The sequence below is a fragment of the Nyctibius grandis genome, chromosome 3, assembly GCF_013368605.1.
Source record: "Nyctibius grandis isolate bNycGra1 chromosome 3, bNycGra1.pri, whole genome shotgun sequence".
NCBI classification, from domain to species: domain Eukaryota; kingdom Metazoa; phylum Chordata; class Aves; order Nyctibiiformes; family Nyctibiidae; genus Nyctibius; species Nyctibius grandis.
In genome coordinates, this window is record NC_090660.1 from 72,669,966 (window position 1) to 72,686,461 (window position 16,496).

Genomic DNA, 16,496 nt, shown 5'->3' on the forward strand with positions numbered 1-16,496 from the left:
ACTATTGATACAATAAATCAGCAAAACAGGAAAGGTACCATGTTTATATGAATAATAAAACTATCCAGTGTCAGAACACATTAACAAAAACATTGTTGCGGGACTTAGAAGTGTGATGATTCCATTTGTAAAACCAAAGTAGGACTAGGATTCAATTTTCATAGGTGGTAGTTTATTTTCTAATAAGGAGCCTGTTGCAATTTCATACGCCTTCCTTTAAAGTTCAGTCACTAACCAGTCTTACAGGAAGAAGAATAACCTCAGTTAGTTCTTCTGTCTTCACAATGCTGTGTTGGTAAGGAAGAAAAGCAAATTAGTCCTCACTCTGAACAAGCAAAGGCTGGGAGTTCCCAGTGCATCCTGTCACTGGTTGGGAAGAGGAGGTAAATAAAGAAAAATGTAGTTTCATGTAGCAGTCCAAGCCCAAATGGCGTGGGGGATAACACAAGCAAACTGAATGTGGCAAGTACCATAGTGGCATCTTCAATAGTAAATATTTATGCTTGGGGATTTTTATTTATATATCTATTTATTTATTTATTTATGTGTGTGGTTTTTTTTCAAAGAAACACATTCCGCTTCCCATGAAAACAGACAAAGCATTCAAAAGAAGTACAATTTTTCTGTTACAGTTAATTTTGAGAAAGAACTTGTATTTGGCCGTAATAAATGAGCTGAGACGTTAGGAGCGAAGTACATTACTTGGCTATAAAAGAACTGAAAGTTAGCTAATGATATTAAGGAACTGTTGGCATGATGCGGCCATTCCCTGACTATTGCATTCAAGGGAACTTGCTGAGGATGAGGTTTTCCCTCATTTTGTTTGCTTAACAGGTGGATGATTAGGTTAATTTGACTTAATGATGCATTACAGCACAGACTTCTTTCCTTGCAGTCATGAACAGCTTCACTCTATGAAGGGGATATTGTGGTATGGTCTGCTGGACCAAATGAGGAACAGTGCTCTCCCAAAGCCATCACACACAATTTACTCCATGCTTAGTACTTTCTCATCAAGGCTTAACAGAACGTTTGATCATGTAGAGGCAGAATCTTCCTGGTTGAGTAAGTGAAAGTTTTTATGGTTAGATGCATTTGAGCAAAAGCCTACGTGCTTTTACTGAGAGATTACGCTGTGTGCAAAAACTCCTTGCCAGTCCATAGCATGTGATTGGGAAATGTCGGTTCAAGGCAGCAAGGGCCTAATGCATAAGTTAACATTTGGCTAAGGCTTTTTAAATGACTGAAAATACCACTTATGTGACAGTGTGGAGATGCGTTAATGATAATTGGTTCCCAGGTGTTGATCATTCTCATCTGGCTTGGGAAAGCAACTGATTAGTCCTACTAAAACTGAATTTATTACATTTGAGCCCTTTGTCTACTGTTCACAGTTATTGTAAATAAAAGTGGTAATTTTATTTTTTTTTAAGCTATTTATGATGATCATTTCCAGACCTGATATTTGAATTATCTTAATTTGAACTATTTCTGGAAAGTTCCAGTTAAATGGTTCAGACACAAATACTGGTAAGTAAATAAGTTGTAAAATAATTTATTCAAATAAAATGTTAAGTTCTGTTAGGTAAAAAGCCACTAAGGAAAGTCATGGCTGTTCATATACCCATTTGTATAAAAATTCTGAATGTTTTCTGTAAAATGGATCTTTAACAGGACAAAGTAAGAATGTTCCACCTTGCTATTTCTGAGACTTAATAGACTGAATAAAAGACTATGTTCTCTTGTTCTCTCTGGCATTAATTTAAGTAACATTTTTAACTTTCCTTTAAGTGAGGAAACTGTAGAAAAATTACTTGTTTGATTTTTTTTTTCTTGTTCATCTTCAGAACAACAACAAAAAAATGCAACTCTGCATCCACTGTTTGGACCAGAGACCAAGATCTGCCTGCTTGTATTCATTTTGTTTGCTGTCAGTCCTGCTTAACCCTGTTTTCTTTATTGTAATCTCAGTTCAGATGAGAAAGTCTTAGTATGCCCTGAAATGCAATGTTCACCCTAATGTCTCTCCTATAGAAGTAAATATTGTGAGAATAGCAAATAAATTAACTTGAAGCAGAGTGAGAAGGAGAAAGATCTCCAAGAAGTGCTAAAGCGTCCAGAGATTTTATATCATGCTTTCACTCTCTTCTTTCTTTTGACTGCTTGGAGCAACCATTATTTTGCATCCATTTGGTTGGTACAGTTGTATGGAAGGAGCTGTGCTATGATGGATGGAGCTGTCTTAAATCCTGCTGAGTATTTAACTACTGGGCCAGTGCATTACGTTTACTAACAGCTGTACCGTGGGAAGTCAGAGCTGCCTTCTCCTCCCCTTTTCAAGCTAATAAAGCAGAGTATGGGGAGAAAACCTATATAGATTTGAAGTAATTTAAGAGGTACTTTTCAGTCCTGTACAGGCTAAGCATGTCAGACATGTGATTTCACAAAGGTTCTATCCTCAGAGATTTTCACTCAGAAATTAATACTGCCCTTCTAACCTAAACACAGATCGAAGATGAATCCATGACAGTATCACATATTTACTGGATGGAACTTAGAGACCACATCTTAAGATTCTGAGTACTTTAATGGAATGAGAAAAGTAGTGTCATGAAAGGACAAAACAATAATACTTTCTGTTTTATGGATCCTCTCCTAGTTCTTCCTTCTAAATCATATCACTTTGACATTTCAAATTAAAATACTATGATGTGCTTTACCTTTAGATAACTTGTTTCAGTCTCTTCTTGTTTCTGCATTCAGGAGAAGCTGCAGTTGCATATTCCATAAGTCTTCTGAGTGCTGTATTTTAACTTTATTTGAAAAGTCACAAGTCTTTCTTCCATAATGAAGAGCATGGAGATTTCTGTATATTTGCTTCTGGACCCCGTTGCCTTCGGTAGATTCATATATCCAGAATGACTTTAAAATTTTTGTATTAAAAATATGTAAATCATTAAAATATTTATGTTTTAGTGTAAAATTAAATAATTAGAAATAAAAAATAATGATCTGCTTCCTTTCACTGATTTGTTAATCTTTGCAACCTGGGATGTGTATAATTTGCAGATTTTCAAAGCTGTGTTAGGTTGCAATAGCCTCATTTTACTCATGGTGAGAGTTAAGGTTAATTTCATGTAGCTGGGCTGTTTGAGGAAGGCACCAAGGAAGTGATCTGATTTCAGAGGCACTGGGCACCCACAGCTTGAACATATGCCAGGGAGCTTCCTGTGTGTCTCCTCTAGATCCTAAATTTTGGCTTCTGACCCTAATTCTGATCCTAACGCTAATAAAAGGTCATAGAAAACTGGCTGATGTTAGTTATGGGGGTGGGTTCCTGCTGATACCTCCCCTCATGCTGCCTCTGATACCAGCATTTTCCTCTCCTCCCTCCCCCTTTTCCCCTGATCAGTGCATAAACCTTTTAGCCTTCATTTTGCATGGCCTAAACATGCCAGTCCTCTGATCTTCTTTCATTCAGTACTTCCAGATTCCCCTGAGCAGCCCTGTCAATCTTCTTTGCATCTGCTCTTGCTTCTGAGCGGGGATGGTCTGAACTGAACATAGGTGACCTGACCCGGCGAGGTCCCACCAGTGCTTTGTGTCACAGCCTCCCTTTTTCTTTGGGAATTACCTCTGGTGGATCACAGCTGCCTTTTCCTTTTTGCACTGACATTTCTGAGTCGTTCCAAAATAGACTGGCACTTCCATTCCTAGCTAAACTCAGCTATTTCCAAATGATCGTTCTATAGCATGCGTATTTTTTCATTCCCTGAGTGAAAGACTTTTGGACTATTGGATTTCATCTATTACTAAAAATTCACTTGGTTCACAACATTTATTATCGTGATTCTCTTTTTTTTTACTGATACCTTCTACTTCTGGTGTGTCCCAGAGAGTAAATTTTTACTAGGCCATACCTACTTTTTTGCCAGAAGCTATATAAAGTTCTGCCATTTGCTCTTACCCATATGATCACACAAACGTGTTCTGCATGTGTAAATTGCCTGGAGGTGGATGCATGTGCATCTGTACTCAGTGACAGCCTAAAAGCAGAGCTTTAAACCACCCCTGCATTAAATAACATGCAGCCAACACAAGCAAGACTGGAACAAACAGTGTAAGCACTAGTCCTCAAAATATACAATAAAGATACTATTTTGCCCAAAATTGTGGTTTATTACTTTTGAAACTCTTAGTTTAAGAGAGAATCTTATTTCCCTTGGATCCAATTCATCTCTGTTCTCTGAATAAGAAACAAGAATTGGGTCTCTGAAACAATTGCTGCTGTGGCAGCCGCAAATTACACTGAGATGCTGCTAATTCCTCACGGAGCATGATGCATTTGCAGCCTCCTCTTTTTTATTAATTCTTTCTGTTAGTCTGCACTAAACCCTACAATAGAGCTACAGAATTTCCAATATAATTTCTAGCCGAATTATTATTATTATTATTATTATTATTATTATTATTATTATTATTATTATTATTTTAATATATTTGTTTATTTTCTCCTCTGACCTTCGAAGTTGCAATATTGCCAGAAGAAACTGAAGTAATTGTGTTTTCAGTGTATCGGTAATGATCTGTTTTCTTCAATTATTTTTCTGTGAGGTTTAAAGCAGCAATCTGTGGCCAAGCAAATCCCAGTGTTCTCAGCCTTTATTCTGAGTGCCTTTGGTTTCCATATGCTTTAAACTATTCTCTGATATGCCCTTCTGCCATCTTTGCTTCTCTGGAAGTAATATGGTTCTTGGCCACAAAGTTATGAAAAAAAAAAAAAAGAAATTTCAAAGATTACAATGAAAAAGTCAGTGTCATTTAATTTGTAAATGATCGTCAACTTGGCCTCCGCATTTAAGCCCTCAAGTCTTTATGAACTGGTTTTTATACCACAGAAGCCCCATCTACGTGTAGATAAGTGCATGCAGATGAAATAGGTTCCTTCCTACCCAATTTTAACATGCAAATGATATTTCTACATGCAAATGCTTTTTTTTTTTTTTGTTTTCTTAACATAGACTGTGCACCCAAAATCACAGGAGTATGGAAACATAAAACTACACAGGGAGTGAAGAAGTCCATTACCAGAAGCCAGTTATGTCCTCGGTCTGTCTTAGTCTTTGACAATATATTCTCTACACAGTGCTTTGTCCTCTTTTTTTAATTAGTTATCTTCAGAAGCTAAGGTTTCTCAGTTTTCCTTAAGCATCTGCAAGGCTTTCTACAAAAACCATTTCACTGCTTTACTTCTGTTTCACTCCTCTTTCTCACCCAATTAGCGTGTAAACCCTTTCAAGGTCTATAAACTACTACAATCTCCCCACCTGCACAAACTGGGTAAATTCATGGAGAGAGGGAAACACACTTCTAGTAGAACTGAAATTTTACTTAGAATTGACATTAAACAATAAATTTTGTTATACATATCTAGCCTTTATTTTCTACTCTTTTATATCACTTCCTCACTTACTATTCCTCATATCACAGTTCCCTTTAATTAATTTTCCACATTTTTCTATCTATGGTATATTATTCTCTATTTTTTAAGGAACACACTGATATTTTACTCTAGTCTCCTTCCTCTTCAAGGAGGAATTTCTTATTCTCAGGTTTTTTGCTCAGCATCATTTTCCTCCCCCTGCTTTTGATCCTCCCCTGGGAGATTTTCTGTTTCTTCCTGGCTGAGATACTTAGCCCTCTACGATTACGTCTTTCTACTTTTTTTCTTTCTATCTGTTTTTTACTACTACTCTAGCAGACAGAGGACGTAAAGGAAACTGCTAGAAATTGTTACCAAGCTCCAGAAGGTGGCAGTGGAACGATGTCTCCTTTCTTTCCTTGGTTTTAATGTGGCTCCTCATGTTTTGGAGAGCCTCTTCCCTGTGCGTAGGTGGGGAGGTGAGGAGAAGGGCTGCCCTCCTCCTCTGACAGGCGAGAGATGTGGTCTGTCAGCCTGAACCAGGAATGCCACTAACTGGAGACCAGCCCTCAGGCACAAACCTGGTAGGAGAGAAGGAGACCAAATGAGTTGGGTTTTGGTTTTGTTTTTTTACAACTGTGGATAGTGTGGAGTGGGATGCAGGGCGATGATTTAATACTGAATGTATTTAGGTTTATTTTATTACATGGTGGGTCATACTGTGAAAGGTCTCCAGTGTGAACCACCTGCAGCTACAAGAGAGACTGGGGGAGCTGAGCAATCACTTCATTGCCAAGACATCAGGACTGGGAGGAGACGGCCACCTCTTTGATTACTCCCAAATGGTAAATCTTCCTCTGACTTTGTCAGCGTGAAATTGCGCACTCTGCACTAGTCATGTACAGCAAAAAGTCACAACAAAATTAAATGGTCTCTGCTGCATGCAACCTGCTTTGGAACCACAAAGGGCTTCTTTGTGGGAACTGTCACTATTGCCCCAGTTCCTCCTTGGCCTGGGTCTGGACACAAAAGGAGCAGCCTGGCATTGCATCTCAGCTCTGCAGCTGACTAGCAGCTGGACAGGAATTTCTGAAAAAAAAGGTTCTCCAGCAGAAAATGTTCCACCCACAGAATGAAATTCCAGGAGTGTATGGATTTCAGTTGACATCTTAGCTTCAGGTTTTGTGTCAGTCTTACATGACACTGTTTTACATAAACTAAGAAAGGGAAATAAATTATTAAAGCTAATCCAGGTTGTTTTGAGGTTTCCATATACAGAATATTTAGAATGCCATTCTATTTTTTTAAAATTTAGTTACTGTTTTTTTCTAGTTGGACAAGAGGAAATTTTGCAGTACCAATTTCTCACCAAAACAAAACAGAAATTTTGTTTTTGATTGAAGGGCTTTGTTATACTTCTCTAGCACAGCTATATGTGTTTAATAATATTAACACATGGATTGTTATTTAGATTTGAGCTTTCTGATCCCTGGCATAGACCTGTGCCACTGTAATTAGTAGAACAGCAGCTAGAAAAAGTGGTTTGGCATCTTGGTGGACCAGAAATGGAGTGGGAGAAGAGATTTTGCCCATGGGTTTTGCAGGGGAATGAGTTTTTGGACTCCATTTGCAGGCAGAGGTGAATGTGCTTCAGGAAGCACAGAGCTCTGGGGAGGTGAAGTGTTAGCTACTTTCTTTTCTGTCCTCCTCAATCTGTCTCTGTCTCTTCTCCCTCCGCCTTTTTGTCCTCTCCTCCTCACTTCTCAGTCCCATTCCACCATGCAGGAGCCTTATCCTCTACCTAATTTGTATTCCCCTGACATCTCTGTCTTTTCCTGATTCCTTCAGTGTTGCATTTCTATCAAGATTAACAGTCCCAGTCTCCCTCTTAGGACCTTTTGTTCCCTTCTCACCCTCTCTCCCTTATATAGTATCCTTCTAAGCTACTCCCAGCTCTCCAGCTGCACATAAATCCATTTCCTATGCTGCTATTTGAAACATCGTCTAGTTTGGCATCTTACCTGAACTTTATTGCTGATAACAAACTCTCTCTTCCAGATCATCCGTGAACACATGAAATATTACAGAGACAGATTACATTACATACGCTTGGCAAGAAAGGTACTTTGTGAGGGGGTTACATGCTTCTCAGCTTTTGAAGATCTGTAAAAAGAAAATTAAATGCAATTTTACAATGGCACAGCAGTAAGTCAAAGAACTCAAAGCATTAAAAGCTTAAATTTGGATCAATCTGACTAACAATCCCACTTCCATCTTGTTTCCAAAACTAGTAAAAATTTTTTGAGCATGGGCAAATAAAGACCACAGAAGAGTCTGCAGCACAGTGAGGTAATGAAGAGACAGGACAGAGGGGTAAGAAATGAACATGCTCGCAAATGAATTTTAAGTACCTTTTTGTTAATGGCTCATCTCAGTAATGTAATTTTGCAAAGAGGCGAGCATGCATCAGAACACAGAAAAGTGATTCTGAGTTTGGCAGGACACATGATTGTGAAGGTCAGTGTAGCTTCCAGGGGGATGTTTTTCATCAGCATGAGCATGGAAGTAAGGGAGCCTGTTTTATAATTGGGCCTGCTTTCCTAGATCTATTTTTATCTGTAGTGTTCTCTCTCCCCTGCTCACCTCTCTCTATCTTTCTTTGTATCCCTTTTATCTTTTTTTTTTCCTTTGGCTTTTTTCTATTCTTCTCTGCTACTGCTATCTTCTCGTATTTGCTAGTGCTGTTTCCTTCAGCTCTAGCCCTTTTTCTGTCCTATCCCATAAGCCTTCCACTAGCTCAATCCATCTTCCTCTGCCCCAGTATTATTCCTAATCTATTTCTCTCCAGTTCTAATCTGATTCTGTTGCCATGCAGAGTCAGAACACAAGTGAGGAGAATAGAGGTAGATGTTGCTGTTCTTCCCCTTCACCATTAACTTTTCCCCCTCCTCCTCACTTTCCCACTTAGCTGTACTTTTAAAACAGTTTTAGCTTTCTCAGTTGGAGCTATTAAAAGTATGGCTTTGCATACTCAGCATCAAATGTTAGTGATGTCTGTCTGTTATTCCATCTTTTGTGGTGCACACAGAGAAGACCGTAGGATTTGCAGGAAGGCCAGGTAGACAAGCCTTTGTAATACTCCGAAATTAGTTGACTTGGTTCCTAGGAAAGGGAGCTAGAATGGGTTCATGCTGTTCCCAGAGGAAAACAGTGCCAATATCCATAGTTGCCTGAATGAGGTAGAGAAACAATTTCAGATCTGGGCTACTTCATTAGCAAACCTGAGTGCCTACAAGACTGAGGAGAAGGAACACGCCTCCACAAAATCCAATGTGAATCAAAGTGAAGACGTTTATTAAGCATAAGCTGTCCCTTTTATACATTTTGTACTTTCCCTGGCTGTAAGCATGTGCATTGCTATTCGTTAATATTACTAAACATACTCTTCTTTGATGTGTTGATTGGTCACTGCTCTGCCACTGGTCCTTCCTTAATTGGCTCCATCAGTTCTTGTTTCTTCTCCTCTGTGTTCGGCTCCCACCGGCTACTCCCTCAATTCTTGTTTGCTCAGCTGCTGTTTTTCCTCATCTCTCGAAGGTCGGCTTGTTGACACTAGCTACATGAATCTTCTCACGCAGCTAGGCCTTCACTCCATACTCTCATACTTCTGGCTCATTACATGACCATTCTGCTCCAAAAACCCCTCTACAATTCCCCCTTTCTTTTCTTGAGCCAGAAAGGCCGTGTTTATTGTCCGCTGCAGGGCCCTTTGCAAGCAGGAGAATAAACACGGTAATACAAGGATGATAATACAAATCACAAACAATCCCATCAATAGCATTTTAATCAATCTGACCAGCCACCCTCCAATTCCCAAATTACCCAACCAGTCATCCAGGAACCCATGCTGTTCCCGTATTTTCTGTGTGGCATCCATGAGCTCTTTGATCTGCTTATGAATTGACTTGGAATGATCGTTCAGATCCATGCAACACATCCCATCAAACTCCTGACATCCGTGACCGTGCACTAATAATAAAAAATCTATAGCAGCTCTATTTTGTAAGGTAGCATGTCGGATACTATCTACATCATTGGCTAATGTTCCTAAAATTCTAGAAGTTTGATCAGCTCTTTTTGCAACCCAGCAAGCTAAATTTCGCAATTGTGTTAGTCCTTGTGCAGCAGTAACACCCGGTGCAAAAATAGAAGAAAGAACTACTTTGGTCCTAGACCATAGTTCTACCTCATCTTTACATTGTTTCCCTAAGGTAGTGACACTTCTTTTAATCTTGTGTAGGTTAGTGTGGTTTAATATGACCTTTCGTGTAGGCATTAGTAAGCTTAATTTACCTATGGTACACGGACCTCCCAGTTTTTTACTGGGCAGCCCTGGCCAAGCCCTATCTCCACAAATTAGGAATAAACCTTCTGGTAATTTTCTAGGCATGGCCAAATCCGGTGCTGGCTCTGTTCGACTGCGCCCTACGTTTGCACACGAGATAGATTCATTTTGCCACAATGGATTACTGGGTGTGACATTTTGTAATCTCTTTATGTTGTTCTGATAAATGTTTGATCCCTCTGTGTAATTGAAAAACACACAGGATTCTGCCTCTAAAGTTCCTAGGATGTCAAGTTCTTGGGGCTCTAAGGGACTGACAGGCAAGCTATCGTCCCATAAATCCCAATGTTCGCCACATTTCATTGCATTCTCACAGAGGCTCTGTTTCAGCACATTCAACCCTGCCACTATCTCCTTACTGTTTAAGGGGACCCCCACTAGAAATGTATGAAAGGGTTGTTCAGGCTGAGCTAAGGAGGCACAAAACTGTGTCTGGTTCAAGCTCCGCATCAGAGTCACCCAAACGTTGTGACTCCCCTTCCATGGTGTAGGTGGAAGGACTATCGGTTGATGACCTTTTGTCAGGTCCAGGATCCAAAGCAGGCTTAACACAGAAAAAACAACCCCTTGCTTCATCATGACTGCGCCTTTTGCTCCCTTTTCTATACCTCCCACGCAAACCTTTTTTCACACTTCCTGCAGTCAGGGCACTGGATCTCTCGAGAGGTCAGTGTTCTGAGGCAGATCCTGAGTTGGCTCCTGTAGTTCAGGTTGTTTTTGTAGCCACGGCTTCACCCACTTAGCTGGTACCCATTTGGCTCCTGTATCTGTAACGACACATGCATACCCTCGACCCAACGTTATTAATTTCATTGGACCTTCCCACACACCAGTCACCCCATTTTTTACCATCACTTTGGCTTGTTCCCATTCTTTCTGAAAAGCCTCCATACCTCCCTTTAACCCTGCACCATGTTTTACTGCTGGAGGTACAGAGTAGTCCTGTGGCAAGCGTAAAAAGTTTAGTACATAAAGCGCTTTACACAACCTGTCAGGAGGAGATAGCCCTGGCTCTCCCCCTTTTTGTTTTTGTAAAAGGTGTTTCAGAGTTTGATTCATGCGCTCCACAATAGCTTGTCCCATTGGTGAATGTGGGACACCTGTTACATGTGTTATACCCCACAGCTGGAAAAAGTCCTGTGTGGCACGTGCCACATAGCCTGGGCCATTGTCCGTTTTAATCGTCTGTGGAATGCCCAGGGCTGCAATAGCAGAACGCATGTGTCGTTGAACGTGTTTGCTGGATTCGCCTGTTTGTGCTGTAGCCCAGGTAGCAAGGGAGAAACAGTCAACACTCACGTGGACATATTTCAGCCGTCCAAATTCGGGGATGTGTGTTACATCCATTTGCCATATCTCCAACGGTCCAGTACCGCGGGGGTTGACACCAGGTGCTAAACCACCCCCAAGATGTTGACAGTCTGGACAGGACTGGACTATCCCACGTGCATCTGCACTGCGTAGCCCAAACTGACGCCGCAGTACCTTAGCAGATTGATGGAAAAAGGCATGGGATCGTTGTGCTTGAGCGAAGCGATCAATTGAAGGCACAGCCCAGGCAGGTGCGACAAGTTTGTCTGCCCAAGCATTGCCTTCAGCTAAGCCTTTCAGGAGTCCTGTGTAACTACGGATATGTGTGATGAAATATGGATGCAGTCGCTCTGTCAGCAAAAGCCATAATTCATGAAAAAGTTGGTATAGTTGTTCATTAGCTATCTCTTTGAGCAGAGCACGCTCCGTCCTCTGGACAATCCCTAAGACATATAAAGAGTCACATACCACATTAACAGGTGCTGTGTTCCATCGCCGGAAGACCTCCACCACAGCTCGCAATTCTAATTGTTGTGTAGACCCTTGAATGTCAGATAAAATTACATCATGCCACTTCCCATTGTCTAGCCATGTTAGTGCTGCTTTTTGAGCTTTGCCTCCAGCATCTGTAAAAACGGTGACACCACTGACTGGACGTTCTGACCTTTTTGGTAATTCTTCCCATTGACCCAATTGCAGCACAGAGAAGTATTTGTGAGGGGGTAGATGTACCTTCAACTCACCCCTATAATCCAATAACGCAACTTGTAATGGTATGGAATTTTGTAATGCCCATTGTAGATACTCTGCAACCAGTGGAATAACCAAAAAAGCAGGTTCGACGCCTGCTATCTCTACAACCCTCTGCCTTCCTTTCATTACAAGTTGTGCTATGGCCTCTACTTTCGTAGTGATGGTACGTTTTGGTTGCATAGGCAAAAAGATCCATTCCAGCACATGTAGAGGATCCTTGTCAGTCACCCACTGCATAATTAATGCCAGGGGGTGGCGATCGTGATTGATAACCAATACTCCAATACTGTAATCTGGGTCCCAACGGTGAGTGTATGCCATAGCTATTTTGGTACTCAGGTGTTTCAATGCCTGCTCAGCTTCCTGTGTCAATGTGCGGGGGGCATCTGCACCGCCTCCTCCCTTTAGCAATTGCATCAAAGGTGCCAATTCAGCATTGGTGAGACCACACAGGGTTCGCACCCAATTGAGGTCTCCCAACAGTTTTTGTACATCATTTAAAGTACTGATATTCACACGAATTTCTAGTTTTTGGGGTCTAACAGTTGTTTTGGTAATTTCCCACCCAAGGTACTTCCAGTTTTCCTCCTGTTGTACCTTTTCTGGGGCTATTTGCAATCCACCTTTTGCTAGTTCAGTCTGCAGTGTATTAATCAATTGGTTTTTATCCAATTGTTTCCCTGCTATTAGAATGTCATCCATATAATGGTATATAATCAAATTTGGAAAATTCCTAGCACAGGAGCAAGTGCCCAGGCCACATACATTTGACACATTGTCGGTGAATTTTTCATTCCTTGTGGTAACACAACCCAATGATAGCGTTTCATAGGTGCAGCTTTGTTCACTGATGGCACCGAAAAAGCAAATTTCTGATAGTCATCAGGGTGCAAAGGGATGGTGAAGAAACAATCTTTTAAGTCAATGATTAAAATGTCCCAATCTTTAGGGATCATATTGGGGGATGGGAGCCCTGGTTGTAGGGTTCCCATATCATCCATGACCTCATTGATTTTTCGAAGGTCATGTAACAAACGCCATTTGCCACTTTTTTTCGGAATAGTAAATATTGGGGTGTTCCATGGGCTTGTTGTGGGCTCAATATGACCTTTTTCCAGTTGCTCCTGTACCAAGCTTTCAAGGTGGGCAATTTTTTCTGCAGACAGCGGCCATTGATCAACCCAAACTGGGGTTTCTGTTTTCCAGGTTAGTTTTAGGATTGGTCGCCCTTCATCAATGGCCGCCTCTAAAAACCCTCACTGTTAGTTACCAAACGTGCCCCTAATTGACTTAATGCATCTCTCCCCAGTAAACAAATGGGGACAGGCATCACATATGGTCTTACTGTACAGGTACTCCCATCCTGCAATTTGCAACAAATCACATTTGTACTGATTTTAGTGGTCTGTATTCCCCCGACCCCCAAAATGGGCATAGGGGGGATCTCCAATGGCCACGAATGAGGCCACGCTGCTTGACTGATTATTGTAACGTCTGCTCCAGTATCAATCAGCATAATTACCACGCAAGTTTTCCCACCAGGTTCTTTTAGTGTTACCCGTTCTGTTGGTTTTGCCTTGCTGATATCCATTGCCAGATAAATGTCAGCCTGGCCTGTTGATCCAAAACCCCCAGCCCCTCTTATCTGATTCCCAGCTGTGGGCACAGCTGATTTAAAGGGGACCAGTTGTCCAATTTTTTCTCCTTTGGGTATATGAATTGGTGGCAGGGGGGTCCATACCATAATAGATATGACCCCTGTAAAATCGGCATCGATTATACCGGGTAAAACGAAAAGACCTTTTCGGGTCGTAGAGGATCGCCCGATAAGTAAGGCACTCAACCCGTGACCCAGTGGGCCTTTCATATCGGTGGGTATACATTGTACTTGCGGGTCTATCAGAGTCACCTCTACTGCTGTGGCAATGTCCACCCCAGCACTCCCTCTTGTGGCGGCGGCGATGCCATCCAGGCAGCCCGGGTGGAAGACCTGTTTTGTGTCATCGTGCTGGGTCTCCTCGCGCTCGCCCCCCGTTTCCCAGCCGAGTTCCCTGCTTAGTGAATCTAGATCGGCATTCATCTGCACAGTGACCGTATTTCCGGCAGCGATTGCAGGTCCCTGCAAACTCGTGACTTTTTACTCGGCATTGAGCCTTAAGGTGTCCCGGTTTGCCACAGTTGTAACATTTTGGTCCCTGATCGCCTCTCCCTGATCGTACTAGAGCTTTCACCGCAGCCGCAAAGGCTGACGCCATGTATCCTGCTGTTTCTTCCGTTGTTCCTACGCGCTCACACGCATCCATCATCTCTGCCAGGCTAGAATTTTTGGGTAATGTCTGTAAAATGCGCTTACAAGTAGGATTAGCATTGTCGACTGCCAACGACATTAGCAACACCTCTCGAGCTACATCGGTCAGCGATGCCCTTTCCAATGCTTCACGCAATCTTTCTAAAAATGTCATATAAGGCTCAGATGGACCTTGCCTTATTTTTGTATAGGCAGGAATTACTTTCCCATCTTCTGGGAGGGTTTTAAAAGCCTCTCGGGCTAAGGTGGCAGTAAGTGCCAAGGCTTCTGGTCTAAGTCGTGCCTGTCGTTGTGGATCACTAAACTGCCCTTCTCCCACCAGTTGGTCAAATGTTATCCCTAAAAGAGGATCATTATCTCCCCTCCCCAGGTTTTCCACCGCTGCAGCCTGTGCTGCGTCATGCCACCTCGTCCGCCACAAGAGTTCCTGCATCGGGGTTAAAATCATCGCCATCAATTGCTTAAAATCAAAAGGTGTTAAAAGTGTAGACATAAAGATACTATTTATAAATGCTTGGGTATAAGGTGCATGCAACCCATTTTGTTGTACCGCTTTCCGTGCCTCCTTAACAATCTCCCACTGTAATCCTACCCAGCGCGGTGGTTCTCTCCAATTTCCCAAAATAACTGGGAAAGCTGTGGGCAGAATCTCCCCCTCCACTAGCGCATTCTGTATAACTCCTCGCCACTGTAATCGCAGATCGTCTCCTCCCCCGTCCCCCATGACAGAGTGCATACCAACATTCCCATCCATATTTCTCATGCGGCTAGTCACAGCCGCCTCAGCATCCTCCCTGGCCCCCCTGGCCCCCCCACGTAGGCGTTCCCTTTCTTCTTCTCTCCTCTGCTCCTCCTTATGTTGTCGCTCAGTTAAGGTCGTCTTTCCAGGTCTTGTAATTTTGCTAACAATTTTTCCGCCCAAGCCACCGGATCCTTAAATTTCCCTGGACCGCCGGCAGGCGATGGGGGAGACGACGGGGGCAGAGGGGGATATTCGTATTCGGCGCGATTTGCGAGATTGGCGGCTCGCGGAGGCTTGAAGGGTGGGGGGGTAGGCTCGGGCTGATGCTCATCAACCTCCATTTCCCCCGGTTTAGGGGGCTCCCCTGTTGGTTTAGGGGGTATTTCAATTTTCTCCTGCTCTTCTGGTGGTGCGGAGGGGTTTGAAAAAAACGGTATTGGCGGCTGACCAAAAACACGAAGACCTCTCGCCCCAGGGTTAACCTCTGTTGGACGCAGAGCCGTAAAAGCCCCTGCTGCAACAGCCCTCTCTGCTTTCATTTCTTGAAGAGCAGTAAGAACAGCCCTCCATGCAGCTGCCAGTTCTATTGCCTCCTTTTCCCCACTGCTTATCGCGTCCCATAAACCCTTTCCAATATCTTCCCAAGTGTCCACCTTAAAAGCGCTCTGGGGGTCCGAAGGGAACCCATGCTCTCGACACCAAACTAACAGTCTCCGGAGCAAATGCTCATCATGTTTCACTCCTCTCTTAGAGAGGATATGTAGGAGAAGCCTTACTATCGCACTTTCTTCTTTAGAAATATTTTGGCCCATCTCCTTTTTCCCCCGGCTGCTCACCTCACTAAGTGTCCCGTTGCAACGTTCTTTTCTTTTCTTGCGAGTCGTCCTCCGTCTCGCCCCGGTCTTCAGACCTGCTGAGCCGTACTCCAGCCGGTGTACCTCCTTCTGGGCTATTCCCCGAACTTGCCGTCGATCAGCGTCTCATCAGGGTCACCATCTGAGGAGAAGGAACACGCCTCCACAAAATCCAATGTGAATCAAAGTGAAGACGTTTATTAAGCATAAGCTGTCCCTTTTATACATTTTGTACTTTCCCTGGCTGTAAGCATGTGCATTGCTATTCGTTAATATTACTAAACATACTCTTCTTTGATGTGTTGATTGGTCACTGCTCTGCCACTGGTCCTTCCTTAATTGGCTCCATCAGTTCTTGTTTCTTCTCCTCTGTGTTCGGCTCCCACCGGCTACTCCCTCAATTCTTGTTTGCTCAGCTGCTGTTTTTCCTCATCTCTCGAAGGTCGGCTTGTTGACACTAGCTACATGAATCTTCTCACGCAGCTAGGCCTTCACTCCATACTCTCATACTTCTGGCTCATTACATGACCATTCTGCTCCAAAAACCCCTCTACACAAGACGGAAGTGAAAATAACCTCCTCCCCTGTTGCAGCAAGCAAAGGGTGGTATTTCAGGAGAGATCAGGGCCATGGGGACAAGTATGCGATAACATTTGGCAGGTATAAATATACATAAATAAGATAAGGCTCAGATGCCCCAA

At 42.6% G+C, this 16,496-nt stretch overlaps 1 protein-coding gene and 1 long non-coding RNA gene across 4 annotated transcripts in view; one reads left to right on the forward strand and one right to left on the reverse strand.

Moving 5' to 3' along the window:
- Positions 1 to 16,496, forward strand: part of NKAIN3 (sodium/potassium transporting ATPase interacting 3) — a 412,976-nt gene that overhangs the window by 261,270 nt on the left and 135,210 nt on the right. The window lies entirely within an intron of this gene.
- On the reverse strand, positions 151 to 15,883 carry LOC137661201 (uncharacterized). Of its 3 annotated transcripts, none has more exons than XR_011047839.1 (5): positions 15,778 to 15,883; positions 7,444 to 7,585; positions 5,798 to 6,003; positions 2,721 to 2,922; positions 151 to 287 (listed from the first exon to the last, which is right to left on the reverse strand). It is a non-coding gene; the product is annotated as an uncharacterized lncRNA (long non-coding RNA). The 3 variants fall into 3 exon arrangements; XR_011047837.1 differs by lacking the exon at positions 15,778 to 15,883 and adding an exon at positions 11,607 to 11,982; XR_011047838.1 differs by lacking the exon at positions 15,778 to 15,883 and adding an exon at positions 8,866 to 9,810.